Source organism: Lepus europaeus, chromosome 9 (assembly GCF_033115175.1).
Source record: "Lepus europaeus isolate LE1 chromosome 9, mLepTim1.pri, whole genome shotgun sequence".
Lineage (NCBI taxonomy): Eukaryota > Metazoa > Chordata > Mammalia > Lagomorpha > Leporidae > Lepus > Lepus europaeus.
This window is the reverse complement of record NC_084835.1, coordinates 72,362,150-72,375,905: the sequence shown is the minus strand read 5'-3', so window position 1 is coordinate 72,375,905 and position 13,756 is coordinate 72,362,150. Positions and strand designations below refer to the sequence as shown.

Here is a 13,756-nt window from a genome sequence, read left to right as displayed (position 1 = left end):
GTGTCACAGCACTGGCACCCAACATTTCTTTTTGTCTAAATCTTTGGGTTCCCTTTAAGGTAGTAGTCAGCACTACCACCTTGATGCCATAGACTAGAATTCTGAGTTCAATGTCCTCTTCCTATCATGAGCTTTGATCAGTGATGCTTTTAAAACCATGTGGGGCCAGAGAGGAATCTGCTGGGACCTTGCCTTTTTCAGTGTGGCAGTTTCACATGCTCCAGGGGAGTCTCCCAGAGTCTTCTGTGCACTGAGAAGCAGCCTCGCCCTGTAGACAGTCTTGCTGGTGCTTGGAATCCTTCCAACTGCTGATGTGCCCAGTTTGGCATTCCCTTGTGTCTCTCTTCTCTCAGCGGAGTGACGTGTCATTTTCAAGAAGCTAATCCCAGACACGTTCATTTAAATAAGCACTTTGTAAGTCCAGCATGGGGAATAACTTGGTGAAACTCTGTGGCCTAATGATGTGACATTGAGTACCAGCCCTGTCACTTCCTGGCTGTGAGATTCAGGCCAGGTTGATGTACCTCCCTAAGTAGCATCTCCATTAAGTACTTTGTACCTTACAGGTACATTGAGAGATGAGTAGACAATTGATGTAAAAGGGATGAGATCAGTCTTAATTTTAGCATCTTGCTGAGGCTGAAGACTTGGGCTCTGACCCTTTTTCAGTTACGTGAGGATTCAGCAGATCAATGTACATATATAGACAACTGCATATGTTCAGTAAAGTAATCATGTATCAGTCTCTGAACTGAGACTTTAAAGAAAGAAATTAATGTTGCTGTTCTGCTGATTCAGTATTCAGGATATATGGTTACCTTTGTGACCTAGGATGCAAATAGGTGGTCATGTGCTTGAAATTAAAACCAGTTTCACAAAAGAATAATCATTAATACCACAAATGATATTTCCTAGTAGATCAATGCTGATTCTAACTCATTGAATTGATTTTACAACTTACTGATGAACCAAACCCACAATTTAAAAAACACCATTTTAAGTTACTATAAAATAAATAGCACATTGGGCCAGGGCCCTTTGATCAGAGGAGCTTCTGTGACAACCTCAGAGCTGGTTTAGACTTTTGGGCCGTTGTATGGACAATACAGTTTTCTGTATTTCTCTTGCCTGACTCTGTCTCTGTCATCTCCTATTTCACTGGCTGTCAGCTGTGGTGGTGGTGATGGTGTCATAAATTTGGTCATACAGGTGGCCAATTCATCTAGTTTTTCTCCAAAGCAGACTAAATTGGGGCTCACCGTTTTTTTTTAAGAGTTGGAAAATGTTATGTGGAATTATACCTGTCACCCTTTGAAAGATACTCTGTCTCTAGAATGTGGTTTTAGTTTTAGGAACAGACTACATGTGCAGACAGACACTTATGCTGGATCATAAATAAAATACAGCAAACAAAAATAGAGCTGTTCAGGTTGAAAGGGTTCTACAGAATGTTTTGGAACTTAACAGCCATAGAACTTAGTGATTAAAAGCACAGAGAGAGAGAGAAAGCTGCAGGGAAAATAGTATTTTTAGAAACTGTTCTTTGCTGAGATTTATGAGACTAACATTCTAGAAGAACATTTACTAATGAAGATTTAAAGGAAGCCATCCTACATTTGGAAGTATTGTCTTTTGGGGCACTGTCATAGGACCCTTTCTGTCACAGGAGGCAGAAACGCTCAGTCAAAATGTATAACTGGGGGCTGGTGCTGTGGCGCAGCAGGTTAATGCCCTGGCCTGAAGCACCAGCATCCCATATGGGTGCTGGTTCGAGTCCCAGCTGCTCCACTTCCAATCCAGCTCTCTGCTATGGTCTTGCAAAGCAGTAGAAGATGGACCTGGAAGAAGCTCCTGGCTCCTGGCTTTGGTTCGACTCAGCTCCAGCCGTTGCAGCCAACTGCAACCTCTCCCTGTCTCTGCCTCACTTTCTGTCTCTTTGTAACTCTTTCAAATAAATAAATAAATCTTAAATATAAGTATATATATATATATATATATATATATATAAATGCTGAGCAACTGTAGAGGTAAAAAATAATGTATCTATAGAGAGAAATGCAAATATTATCACCAGTTTTAAAATAAGTTTTGCTATCACCCCTCCTCTGACATCTGCCTGTTCTCCCAAAAGAAAAGAGCAAAACTTAGGGGATAGTAGTATCTCTGTTTCGATACAGTTAACATACACTCCATGTCCTTTTTGTGGGGTTGGTCACTTGCAGAAGCCATGTGCATGCCCCTCAGTTGTCGTGCCTCTCCCCTTAGCTTTGTCCACCCAGTTTCTTAATTGGATGGTAAGCCTTGAAAGTGGGAGAGGAGATGTGATGTTGCACCCTCAACATTCTTGTCTGTCAATTTGAGGGGTGAGCATCCTGCAGGCTTCACGGTTCCACACTCAACCAGGATCCTATCCCAGCTGTTTCTGAAATAGTGCCCCTGATTTAGGATATGATGATGACGTTTTATGGAATAGTGTCATTAGGCAGTATATGTGGCTTTTGAGGACTCACGATAGATACTTAAATGCCAGTCCTGGTCTAGGTCTAATTTTGTCAAAATCAGGAAGGGAAGCTAGAGTTTCCTTTTTAGGCATTTGTCATCCTGGCCCCCAGTGCCCACGCAACCTGCTGCAACTGGGCTCACTCTGCCTCCATCTCTTCCTCTCCCCCACACATGCACATTTGCTGTTCTTTTTCTAAAAAGCATGAAGAGCCTTAGATTTCCCAAACTAACTGCATCTTTCTTTTCTTTTCCCAGTCTGTTTAAGACAACACTTAGGACTAGGTTACCAAACCATTGAATTATACCACACAAACTGAATACTTTACATAACAGGAATTGAATCCTAAGTCTCTTTGTAATTGAAGGTTTTACCAAACAAATAAGTTCCTACTTCCTCTGAACAAAAGCTGATTTCGGTTAATTTTCTGAAGCAAGCCTTTCTTCCTGCTTTCCTTACTCTCATTGTCCTATTGTCGAAGGACGTTCTAATCCCAAGCCCCATTCCCCTGTGTGTTCCCTGTTTTCTTCTTTCTTGCTTCTCCCATCTCCTGTCTCTGGAGGCTGTCTCAGCAGGTCACGCCCAGAGGTTGGGCTGTGAGTATTCGTGCTCAGCGACTTTGGTAACCAGTGCCAGGACCCAGGTGCAAAATTTCAGTAGTTACGCACTCCCCAGGTCCTCGAGGCGCCAGCCCCGTGTGTGCTCAAGTATCTTGGGGTAATAGACTTTTAGGGCTAGAATATTGTAAGATTCGACAAAGGCTCATGTATTATGAAAACAGACTGTTTAAAGTGAAAACATCATAACACTCTTTAAAGCTATCCAGTAGACTGCAAACACTATTGAGATTGGATTGCCACCATCAGTCTGTTGAATAAATACATGACCACAGGGTTCTTTAATAGTGGAAGAGCTTATACTTTTATTTTCTCCTTTAACTCCTATCTCCTTTTCGTATTTCCTATAAGATATCCTGACTTAACTTTTTTTTTCTTTCTTTTTTTTTTTTTTAATTTTTGACAGGCAGAGTGGACAGTGAGAGAGAGAGAGAAAGGTCTTCCTTTTGCCGTTGGTTCACCCTCCAATGGCCACCGCGGTAGCGCGCTGCGGCCGGCGCACCACGCTGTTCCGATGGCAGGAGCCAGGTGCTTATCCTGGTCTCCCATGGGGTGCAGAGCCCAAACACTTGGGCCATCCTCCACTGCACTCCCTGGCCACAGCAGAGAGCTGGCCTGGAAGAGGGGCAACCGGGACAGGATCGGTGCCCCGACCGGGACTAGAACCTGGTGTGCCGGCGCCGCAAGGCGGAGGATTAGCCTGTTGAGCCACGGCGCCGGCTCTGACTTAACTTTTTAAAGGATTTCATTCTTTATTTTTCAGGCAGAGTGACAGAGAAAGAGACACACACACATACACACACACAGAAAGAGAGATCGATCTTCCATGCACTAGTTGACTCCAAATGCCCACAAGAAGCCAAGACAGGGCTGGTTTGAAGCCAAGAGCCAGGAACTCCATCCAGTTTTCCCATGTTAAAAGCTTAAACCCGGGGGCTAGTATTGTGGCACCTTAGGTTAAGCCACTGCCATGACACCAACATCCCATATGGTTACCAGTTCTCTCCCAGCTGCTCTACTTCTGATCCAATTCCCTGCTAATGTGCCTGGAAAAGCAGCAGAGGATGGCCCAAGTGCTTCAGCCCCTGCACCCGTGTGGGAAACTCAGATGAAGCTCCTGGCTTTGGCTTGGTCCAGCCCTGGCTATTATAGCCATTTCAGGAGTAAATCAGTGGGTGGAAGATCTCTGTCCCTCCTCTCTCTCTGTAATAGTGTCAGATAAATAAATAAATCTTTAAAACAAAGAAGTTTAAACTTCTCTATATTATGACCTTAATACTTTAGTACCTGAAGTATCTTTGCAAAATTATTCTTATACATACTAGCATATGAGCAATCAAAATTAGTCATAAAACTTATGGAAATACTAAAAAGTAAAATATTAGTAAAAAAGAATTTTTCTCTTGGTTGTAGATATCTGAGGATGAAGATCAATGTTAGAATTTTTGGTAAAATTATTTTTTTAGTAGATGCAAAGATAAGAAACCTTGCTCATATTAATAGATGGGAGTAGGAGTTTTATGGATATCAAAAATATCCAGTAATGTCATTTGGGTCTTTGACCCCCTTACCAGCTATATGCCAAAAATCATATTATCAAAAACCACTTCTAGGATTTATTATAAGATGACAACTCAATAAGGACTTCCTTCAGTGTTATTAAATACAAAAAAAAAAAAAAAAAACTGGAAAAAGCCCAACTTGCAGAAGGTTTTTTTTTTTTTAACCTTTCATGACGGTCATGGGTGTTTTGGTCTCTGCGAAGTCTATGAGAAGCTTCACTGGGGCTCTCACATCTCTACTCTTATCTTTCTTTTCACACACTTGTTCCTTGCAGTATTGAAAAGGGAGTAGGAAAATTGACATATTTTTCACTGACATACCCCTTTGGCAGTATAATATCTTTCCATGACATGCTTTTATCCCTCCGTGAGCTTTCAAGTGTTTCCCCCAGAATCACAGCTTTAGCTCATTCGCTTGGTGCAGCACGTCCACCACATAACCACGGGGCAGAGCTCACACAGTGCAGCCCAGCCCAGAGCGCTCAGACTGAGCATGCTGCTCTGGTGGGTGCAGATGAACGTGCTAGGCTCTTTCATTGTGACAGCAGTCCTGCTCTTGAACCCTGGCTCTGAGGATGACACTGATCTGGGTGAGACTTGGACTGTCAGGCACACTGACTTTAGAGACGGGACAGAGGAAGCAAGGTGGTTAGGCACAATTTGACATCTTTACCACCTATGGGGGTCTGAAATCAGACTCTCCCAGCACGGAATGTCCAAAAGGCCCTATTTCTGAGGGCTTGTCTTTGCCTTTATTGAAGCAGGGAAAGTCACAGAGCCCCGTGGAGGATGAGTGGTGCCTTAGGTGGGAGAGACCACACTGTTGCCATTCTTTCTAAACCAACCTTGCTAGGTGCCTGGGCATGGAGGGAGCACGGCTCTGCCTGTTCCTGCCAGAGTCTAGGGAGCAGCACATGTTTGAGTTGTGTGTCTAGAAGCTGATTCCCGACATTTGTGAATACCAGGTGAAAACCATGGTCCAGTGCAGACGTCCGTTCATACCCCCACAGGGCGTGTCCAGCCGTGGGTTTAAATGCCTCCAGCTCTGAGGAAGTGCAACTACTAAGCAAGAAAACTGGCTACCCTTTTCCTCGTGGCTTTTCTATTTTTTCCTCCCGATTTTCCCACTAGTTAGGCTAAGGTGCCCACCATATGATTCAGTTAGCCACCAGCACACATCCCTTTCCTTCATTTCCAGCTGTGTGCCTGTGGTGTCCGCTGGCAGTTCAGTGAGAGCCAAGGAGCAGTGGGGAAACCGACAGCAAAGACGGTCAGGGCAACAGGCTTTTTTCTGTAGGCCCATCCAGAGCACTCCTATTGGGGTATACCTGGTGATGGCTTAGTGTGACTGTACTGGGTGTAGGGTGTAATCAGTGGTATTCAGATGGCAAGAGCCTGTCATCTGTGATAAACCAGTAGGTCCTAACCATATGTTAGCTAGTCTTCCAGAGAGGGACCTGAGTGGCACAAGGTGGGAAAATGATGTTTGATTCCCTGAGGTCCTCAAGCATAAAAAGGATGAATTCTTATAGCATCAGGATCTGTGGGAGGTAGAGGTATAGTGGAGGACAGCTCCGCAAACAACTTTATCTTGATGAAAGTAGGACGCCATGCAAGGCATAGCCACAGCTGCCGCCAGCACCTGGCTCTCAGGGAAGAGCCCAGGAGGCCACCTCAGGCTCGGGTCATAGCCGGGGTGAGCACTGTGCCCACAGCTGCTTCGTGGGCAGAGGGACAGAGACACTCTGCCTGATCTGAGGTGATTCTCCCTGCATGGCCCAGGCCTTAAGTATTTGCCCAACTGAATGTTAACATGGTTGACTGCACATTGGAACTGTTTTTCTTCTCAGTTGAGCTTAAACTTGGCCTTGCTTTCAAGTTGCTTGTGTGGTGCTCAAGTGAAGGGGTAGCTTTCTGTTTTTCCTCCCAATTTGATGACTGGTGAACAGTTACATTTAGGAATTTCTTCAGTTTCATCATTGCTTGTTAGTTTGCATGGATAAATTTAAACTTTGTGTTGAGCTGGGTCACAAGGCAGAATTGTCTGGCATAAATATTTAATTTTTCCAGCCAACTGAAGCTGTCAATAATGAAAGTTTGCTAGCTGAGGTTTCTTACTGAAGCTTGACCTCCCTGATGTACACAGTTGCTTTTCTTTCTATTCACAGATATACATGAATTACTTGTATTCTGTATCTAGAGAACACAGCACCAAACTTCCCAGCCCTGGACGTCACCATGGGGTGTCTGGCTTTCTAAGTGGGAAGGAAGTAAAATATGCTTGGTATCTCTCTGGTTTTTAAAATCCATTTAGGAGACTGTAGATTTTAATGATTGAAATCACTAGGATTATTTTAAGATCATTACAGATGATAGAGGCAATAAGATGATAGGTCAGTTACTATGTTTTTAAACAGGATGTTCTACTCTTCTAAGAGATCAAGGTCATTCACATGGCAGTCTGGGAATCTGTGCCTTTCCCTCTCTCGGTTCCTTTTCTTTCCCTCTCTCGGTTCCTTTTCTTTCCCTCTCATGCCCTCTCTGTTATTGGGCCTAGGTGTGTGCCTTAACAGCTGCCTTGATTACTTGCATTCTGAGTTATTAAAAGAAACAGAAAAATATTTAAATTATTCTAAATTATAGAATTTTATTTTTTAAAGATTTATTTATTTGAAAAGCAGAGTTAGAGAAGAGATCTTCCATCAGCTGGTTCACTCCCCACATGGCAGCAATGGCCGGAGCTGTGCCTATCTGAAGCCAGGAGCTTCTTCTAGGGTCTTCCACATGGGGACAGGGGCCCAAGCACTTGGGCCATCCTCCGCTGCCCTCCCAGGTACAGTAGCAGGGAGCTGGATTGGAAGTGGAGCAGCTGGGACATGAACTGGCACCCAGATGGGATGCTGGCATCACAGGTGGCGGCTATACCTGCTATATCACAACACCGGCCCCACAAAGTTTTATTTAAAGGACGTTTTAGAATTTTGGGAAGGTTTTCAAACTATTTAAAAATTACCCATTGAGTTGATGATACACCTCTGTCCTCCGTGTCTTAATCCCTGAGTTCACACCGAATTCTTAGTCACTGAGCACTGGGAAGCCCAGCCTGCTGGAGGCAGGTAGACATGTCCTTGTCCTGTTGAGCTGTGCTGTGTGCTTTCCAACTTGGAGACAGACGTGAAAAGATGGCAATATAGACAGCAGGGTTTCAGAGTTGGAGAAGTAAAGTCAGACCCTAGGCCAGGCTTCCTGAAAAAACAAAGCAAAACCCCTTTAATGGAGCCATAAAATTAGGGAAGGTGTAAAATACTAAAATGTCACCTCCAATAGATTACATATTTCCTCAGGAAGTGTTTTATGGTTCTTCTGTTTTGTTTTAAAAAATCAATCCAAGATCAAATTAGCAGAAATGTTTCTTCATTACTTTAATAAGTCTTTTAAATTCCTTTAAGATACCTCTGGGTGCTCAGCAGAGTGAAATGTAGCAGTCAGGAAGAGGGCTGAGCCAGAAGTGATATGGTGTGTGTCACCTTCTAGTCAAGGGACACCTGTCCCCAGGCTCTGGCCAGTCCCACGCTACCTTGGGATTTGGATCCCACCCAGCTGAGGCGACCAGAAGCGTGTGGCTCTTCCCTCACCAGCTCACCTTTCAGACTCAGAGTCCATGAGCCAAGCCGCAGTCTGAGTATCTCCCCTGCTACCCAGCCTTCAGAACGTCTTTGCTTCTGTGGGACCCTGGAGGTCTTGGAGCCCTGGTGTACACTGGTGATGGAAGCAGCATTTAGTGCCCTCCTCACACACGCCTGCCACTGTTGTTACATGTTTTATATTAGTTAATCCATCTAGTCTCTCCAAGTCCTATAAGGTGTGCAATGAAATTGCCCCCCCTTTGCAGAGAGGTTGGGGATATGCTGATGGCCACACCAGCAAAAAGTAGTGGTACTAGGATTTTGGAACTCCGGGAGTTTGATCTTAGAACCAGTTTCCCCCTTTACTCTCTCGGTTGTGGTGAAATACACATAGCCTTTACCACCGTGATGTTTGTAAGCGTGCAGCTCAGTGAGACCAGATGCACCTGCACTGTTGTGCTGCCATCACCGCCATCCACCACAGGACCCGTCATCCCGCACAGCTGAATCCCATTAAGCTTTAACGTCCCCTGCCCTGGCAGCCACGTTCTGCTTCATATTCAGGGCCTGTTCTTTAACTGTGGCTGTTTTCTGGATGTGGGGCCTTGAAGCAGACTGAACAGAGTATGAACTTTTTTCCTGTCTCACCCTTTCCACTGCAACTTCCCCTCTGAGCCGTGACGAGCAGAAATGCACATGTGTGAGGGACAAGGTCATCCCCTTCCCTGTCCTTTGCATCTGCCAGTCTGAAATTCCTGGGTTTAAAATTGCATCCCTTGTTTCACCCTCAATGAGCAGCACATGTTCATTTTAGGAGTTGTTTAAATGCTGAAAAGAATAAAGATAATTAAGATGTCCTTTTCTAGTTCCTGGCGACAGCTGCCCTTTTTCGTGCTCCAATCTTATACTATGTTTTTAGGTCCATAAAGACATACATAATTATCAAGAGAATAGTTTTGGACATATTTTATAACCTTCTTTTCTAGGTTTGAAGGTAAATATTTAGAGTGAGAAGAAATTGCAATGAATTTTGAAGTAAATATCTGACAAGTACCACAAACAATATAAATATAAATCCAAAATAATGACAAATTTTCATTAATGAACTTTTAATTATTCCATGATACTTTTTTCCTACTTTGAAAAGAAAACTTCCTCCTTTCTTTTTAGGATTTATTTATTTGAAAGGCAGAGTGATATACAGAGAGAGAGGGAGGCGGAGAGAGGGCTTCCATCCACTGGTTCACTCTCCAAATGGCTGCAACAGCCAAGGCTGGGCCAGGCTGAAGCCAGGAACCTGGGTCTCCCTCATGGCAGGGGAGCACTTGGGCCATCTGCTGGTACCTTCCAAGGTGTATTAGCAGGGAACCAGATCAAAAGTAAAGCAACTGGGACTCAAATCCGTGCTCTGTGACATGGGACATTGGCCTTGCAGGCACTGGCTTACGCAGCTGCACCACAGTGCCATCCCCTTCCTATCTGTTTCTGGCAACATATTCTTATCACATTACAGTAACTTTATGGTATTTTCTATAACAGGACTACAAAGATAATTCAGTCTTTCCTCAAGTATTACTGATCAATATTATATGTTAAGTTAATTTGCCATTTTAAAAGAGTACTTTTTAGAGAACTTTTCAGTTTACATGGTGTATCTAGTTAAGTCGCCACTTTGGATGCCCATATCCCATATTGGAGTGCCAGTTCTAGTTCTGGCTACTTCTGATACAGCTTCCTGCTAGTGCATCCTGGAGAGACAACAGAAGATGGCCCAAGTACTCAGGTTCCTGCCATTCATGTGTAAGACCTGGACAGAGATCCAGGTTCCTAGCTTCAGTGTGGCCCAGCACCAGCTATTGCTGGCATTTGGGGAATAAACCAGTAGATGAAAGATCTCTCTCCTTTTCTGTTTGTTGCTCTGCCCTTCCAATAAGTGGAAATAGGTAAACGTTCAAGAAAAATTGAGAGGAAAGAGCATTCCTATAAGTTCCCTATTCCCACAAATGTACAAGTCCCCCTCTTTCTTAGGACCCCTCCCCACCAGAGTGGTACATTCCTTACAGCTGGTGACCCTGCATTGACACACTGTCACCTGAAGTGGGAGTTCACATTAGGGCTCAGTCTCGGTGCTCTACATTCGTATGATGACGTGTCCACTATTATACAACCATGCAGCGTGTTCTCCCTGACTTGAAGATCCTTTGGGCTCTACCCATCCACTCCCTACCCCTCTTCCCTTTTCCTCTGGCAACCACTGATCTTTCCAGGATGTTCTATAATTGGATCACACAGTGTGTAGCCTCTTCAGTTGGACTTCTTTCACTTGCTTATGTATGTTAAGTTTCTTCCATTTTTTTTCCTAACTTGATAGCTCTTTTTTTTTTTTTTTTTTTTTTTACAAAAGATTTATTTAAGAGGCAGAGTCACAGAGAGAAGGAGAAAACAGAAAAGAGATCTGCCATCTGCTAGCTCATTCCCTAAATGGCCACAATAAAGCCATTAGCTTTTTCTGGGTCTCCCCTGTGGGTGCAAGGGCCCAAGCACTTGAGCCATCTTCCACTGCTTTCCCAGGCCCATTAGCAATGAGCTGGATTGAAAGTGAAATAGCTGGGTCTTGAACCAGCACCTATATGGGATGCCAGTGTTACAGGCAGTGGATTTACTCACTATGCCACAATGCAGCCCCAGTAGCTCACTTTTTCTAATAAGGATTTTAATTTTCAAAATATTTTAAAATTTATTTTGAAGGAGTTACAGAGAGTGAGAGAGATATTCCATCTGCTGATTTATTCCCAGATGACTGCAACAGAGCTGGGCCAAGCCAAAGCCAGGAGCTTCAGCTGGGTCTTCCATGCAAGTAGCAGGGGCCCAAAGACTTGGACCATCTTCTGCTTTTCCCAGGTGCATTAGCAAGGAACTGGATTGGAAGTGGAGCAGCCAGGACACGAATAGCACCCATATGGGTTACTGGCATCACAGGTGGCATGTTAGCTCCTATGCCACAACACTGGCTCCTTAATTTTTTTTTTTTTTTTTTTTTTTTTAGTGGGAGGTAAAATAGCGAGGTTTATTAGGGAAGGGACATCCGTAAGGACGGATGGGCACCTCTCCAGACAGAGCCTGAGAGGCCGGGGGGTGGGTGGGGGGGCGAGGTTACATGTTGAGTGGAGAGATTACACCTGACCAGGCCAGGCAGGCGGCTCAGCAGAGAGGCAGAGGGCTGAGCGCACAGTCCAGTTGAGGCTATGGGTTTTTAAGGAGATGGGTCTTGCTTCCCCACCTCTGCTCCTCTTGGAACAAAGGGCTTTTTTGATGTAAATAGAAAAAACTTCTCTCTTGAAGGTCTGAAACAAAGGACTTTATGGATGCAAATGTTATCAGACAGGAGGAAGGGAGCAGGGTGTTTGAGATGCAGATACTGGGCTGCACCTGGGAGATTGTGGAAGATTGTCAGGCAGAAGGGGTGGGGACCTCCACCTGGCAGGTTATCAGGTAGAAGGGGGCAAGGCAGGATGCAAACTCTGGGCTGCCCCTGAAACATTGTCAGGATGACTTTGAGATGCAGATGCATATGCTGGACATAGATGTCTTCTCTTTAGGCCTTTATGTCACACACACATAAGCTCATAACTGACTTGCTACCTAACATTCCCCCCTCAAGAGGTAATACCCAAAATTCTTCTTTGGGATTATGGGTGGAATTCTGTTTTCTGTAACTTCTTCAAAGCTGGCATGTGGGCATCGAGAGGGATTTGGGTATTTCCTCTTGCTATCTGTCTTATGGTGTACAACAGTGGCCTTGGAAAGACTATCCTGCTGGGTCCAGAGGGCTGCTCAGGTTGTCCAGTGGAATGGGCGGAAGCCTTGTCCTGATGACCATTTGGAGTTCGACAGCTTTTAGTCTGTTAGTGGCTCCTTAATTTTTTAAAACAGATTTATTTATTTGAGAGAGAAACCTTCAATTTGCTGGATCAATCCCCAAATGACCACAATAGCTGGGGCAGGCTGAAGCTGGGAGCCTGGAACTCCATCCAGGTTTCCCTCATGGGTGGCAGGAACTTGAGTACTTGAGCCGTCATCTGCTGCTTCCCAGGTATATTTGCTGGGTGTCTACTATGGGATTCAGGGATCTCAAGCAGTGATTTAATGCTGTCCCACAACACTGGGTCCTTAATAATTTTCGTGTGTGTGTGTGTGTGTGTGTAAATTGCTTAGTCAGGGTTAGGCCAGGCTGAAGTTGGGAACATGGAATTCAGTACAGATCTCCCACATGGGTAGACAGGACCCAGGTATTTGAGCCATCACCACTGTCTCCCAGGGTATGCATTAACAGGAAGCTTGAATCCAAAGTAGAGCCAGGACCTGAACTCAGGATCTCTGATAAGGGATGCAGGCATCCTGAGCAGTATCTTAACCACTGCCTCAGATGCATGCCTCATTTATTTTTAGTGCTGAACATTAATTCCAAAAGTAACCCCCTTTTGTACTGAGCATTTTTCATTAACTGTTGTACATCACTAAACACAACTGTCCTGTATCTGAGGGCCTTGTAGTCCAGTGAAGGAGACAAAGGAGGTACAGTGAGGTGGGATAACTGCCTGAAAAGGAACAAACTCGGGCAGTGGGAACATGTAGGCCCATCTGAGACAGGAGCGCCTTCAGTGCACCCTTCTGTCCTTGAGGTGGTGAGGATGCAGGCAGAGAATTGTCCCTGGCTCAGATACTGTGTGCAGTTAGCAAGATGGGCTAGTTAGTGCCCAGGATATAGCAGAGATAATGTGACCTACTATGTGATCAGACGCTAAGTTGTGAGCCATAGAATCTGCTTTCTTGGGAGCTGGAAGGAGCACTGCATCTTCTTTGTCTCTTTCATGGGACTGCAGGACTCTGGAACACGGAACGGTCGGGTTTAATGATGCACAGTAATTAGGATGAAAAATGCTGAGTAATACCGTTCAGCATCCAGTGACTTCCTGCTCAACTACCTGTTTGAGAGGAGGTGGAAATGACAGAATGAACAGTTGGAAAGTGTAGTCCACATTTCTTTTAACACTTTGGTGTTTCAAGATCTAAGTCTCATGCAGGACTGCTAGGCGTACAAATCTGTAGGATTTTTTGGGAAACGTTTAGCCTGCTAATATCTAAAAATTTTAAGTGAACACACCTTTGACCAAAAAATTGCACTTAGAAAAATCTGCGGTTAAGGCCATATTTTCATGTAGTCTTAAGGATTTATGACTAAATAGTTTGTGCTGTGTTCATTTATGGGCTTGGTTTTAGATTTAGCAAGCACACCCACCATTGACTAATGTGCCCCGTACTGAACTACATGTTTGACATACACCAATCTAGCGACAGTGCTTTGTGGGCATACTCTTAAGTCAGTTCCATGTTACCGATGAGGAAACACACAGAGTTGAACTTGGCCAGTGACATAGCTAGTAAATGGGG

General features: G+C 44.4%; 1 protein-coding gene across 5 annotated transcripts in view; it reads left to right on the top strand.

The window, feature by feature from the left end:
- Positions 1-13,756, top strand: part of OSBPL1A (oxysterol binding protein like 1A) — a 229,282-nt gene that overhangs the window by 194,021 nt on the left and 21,505 nt on the right. The gene's annotated exons all lie outside the window — the stretch shown is intronic.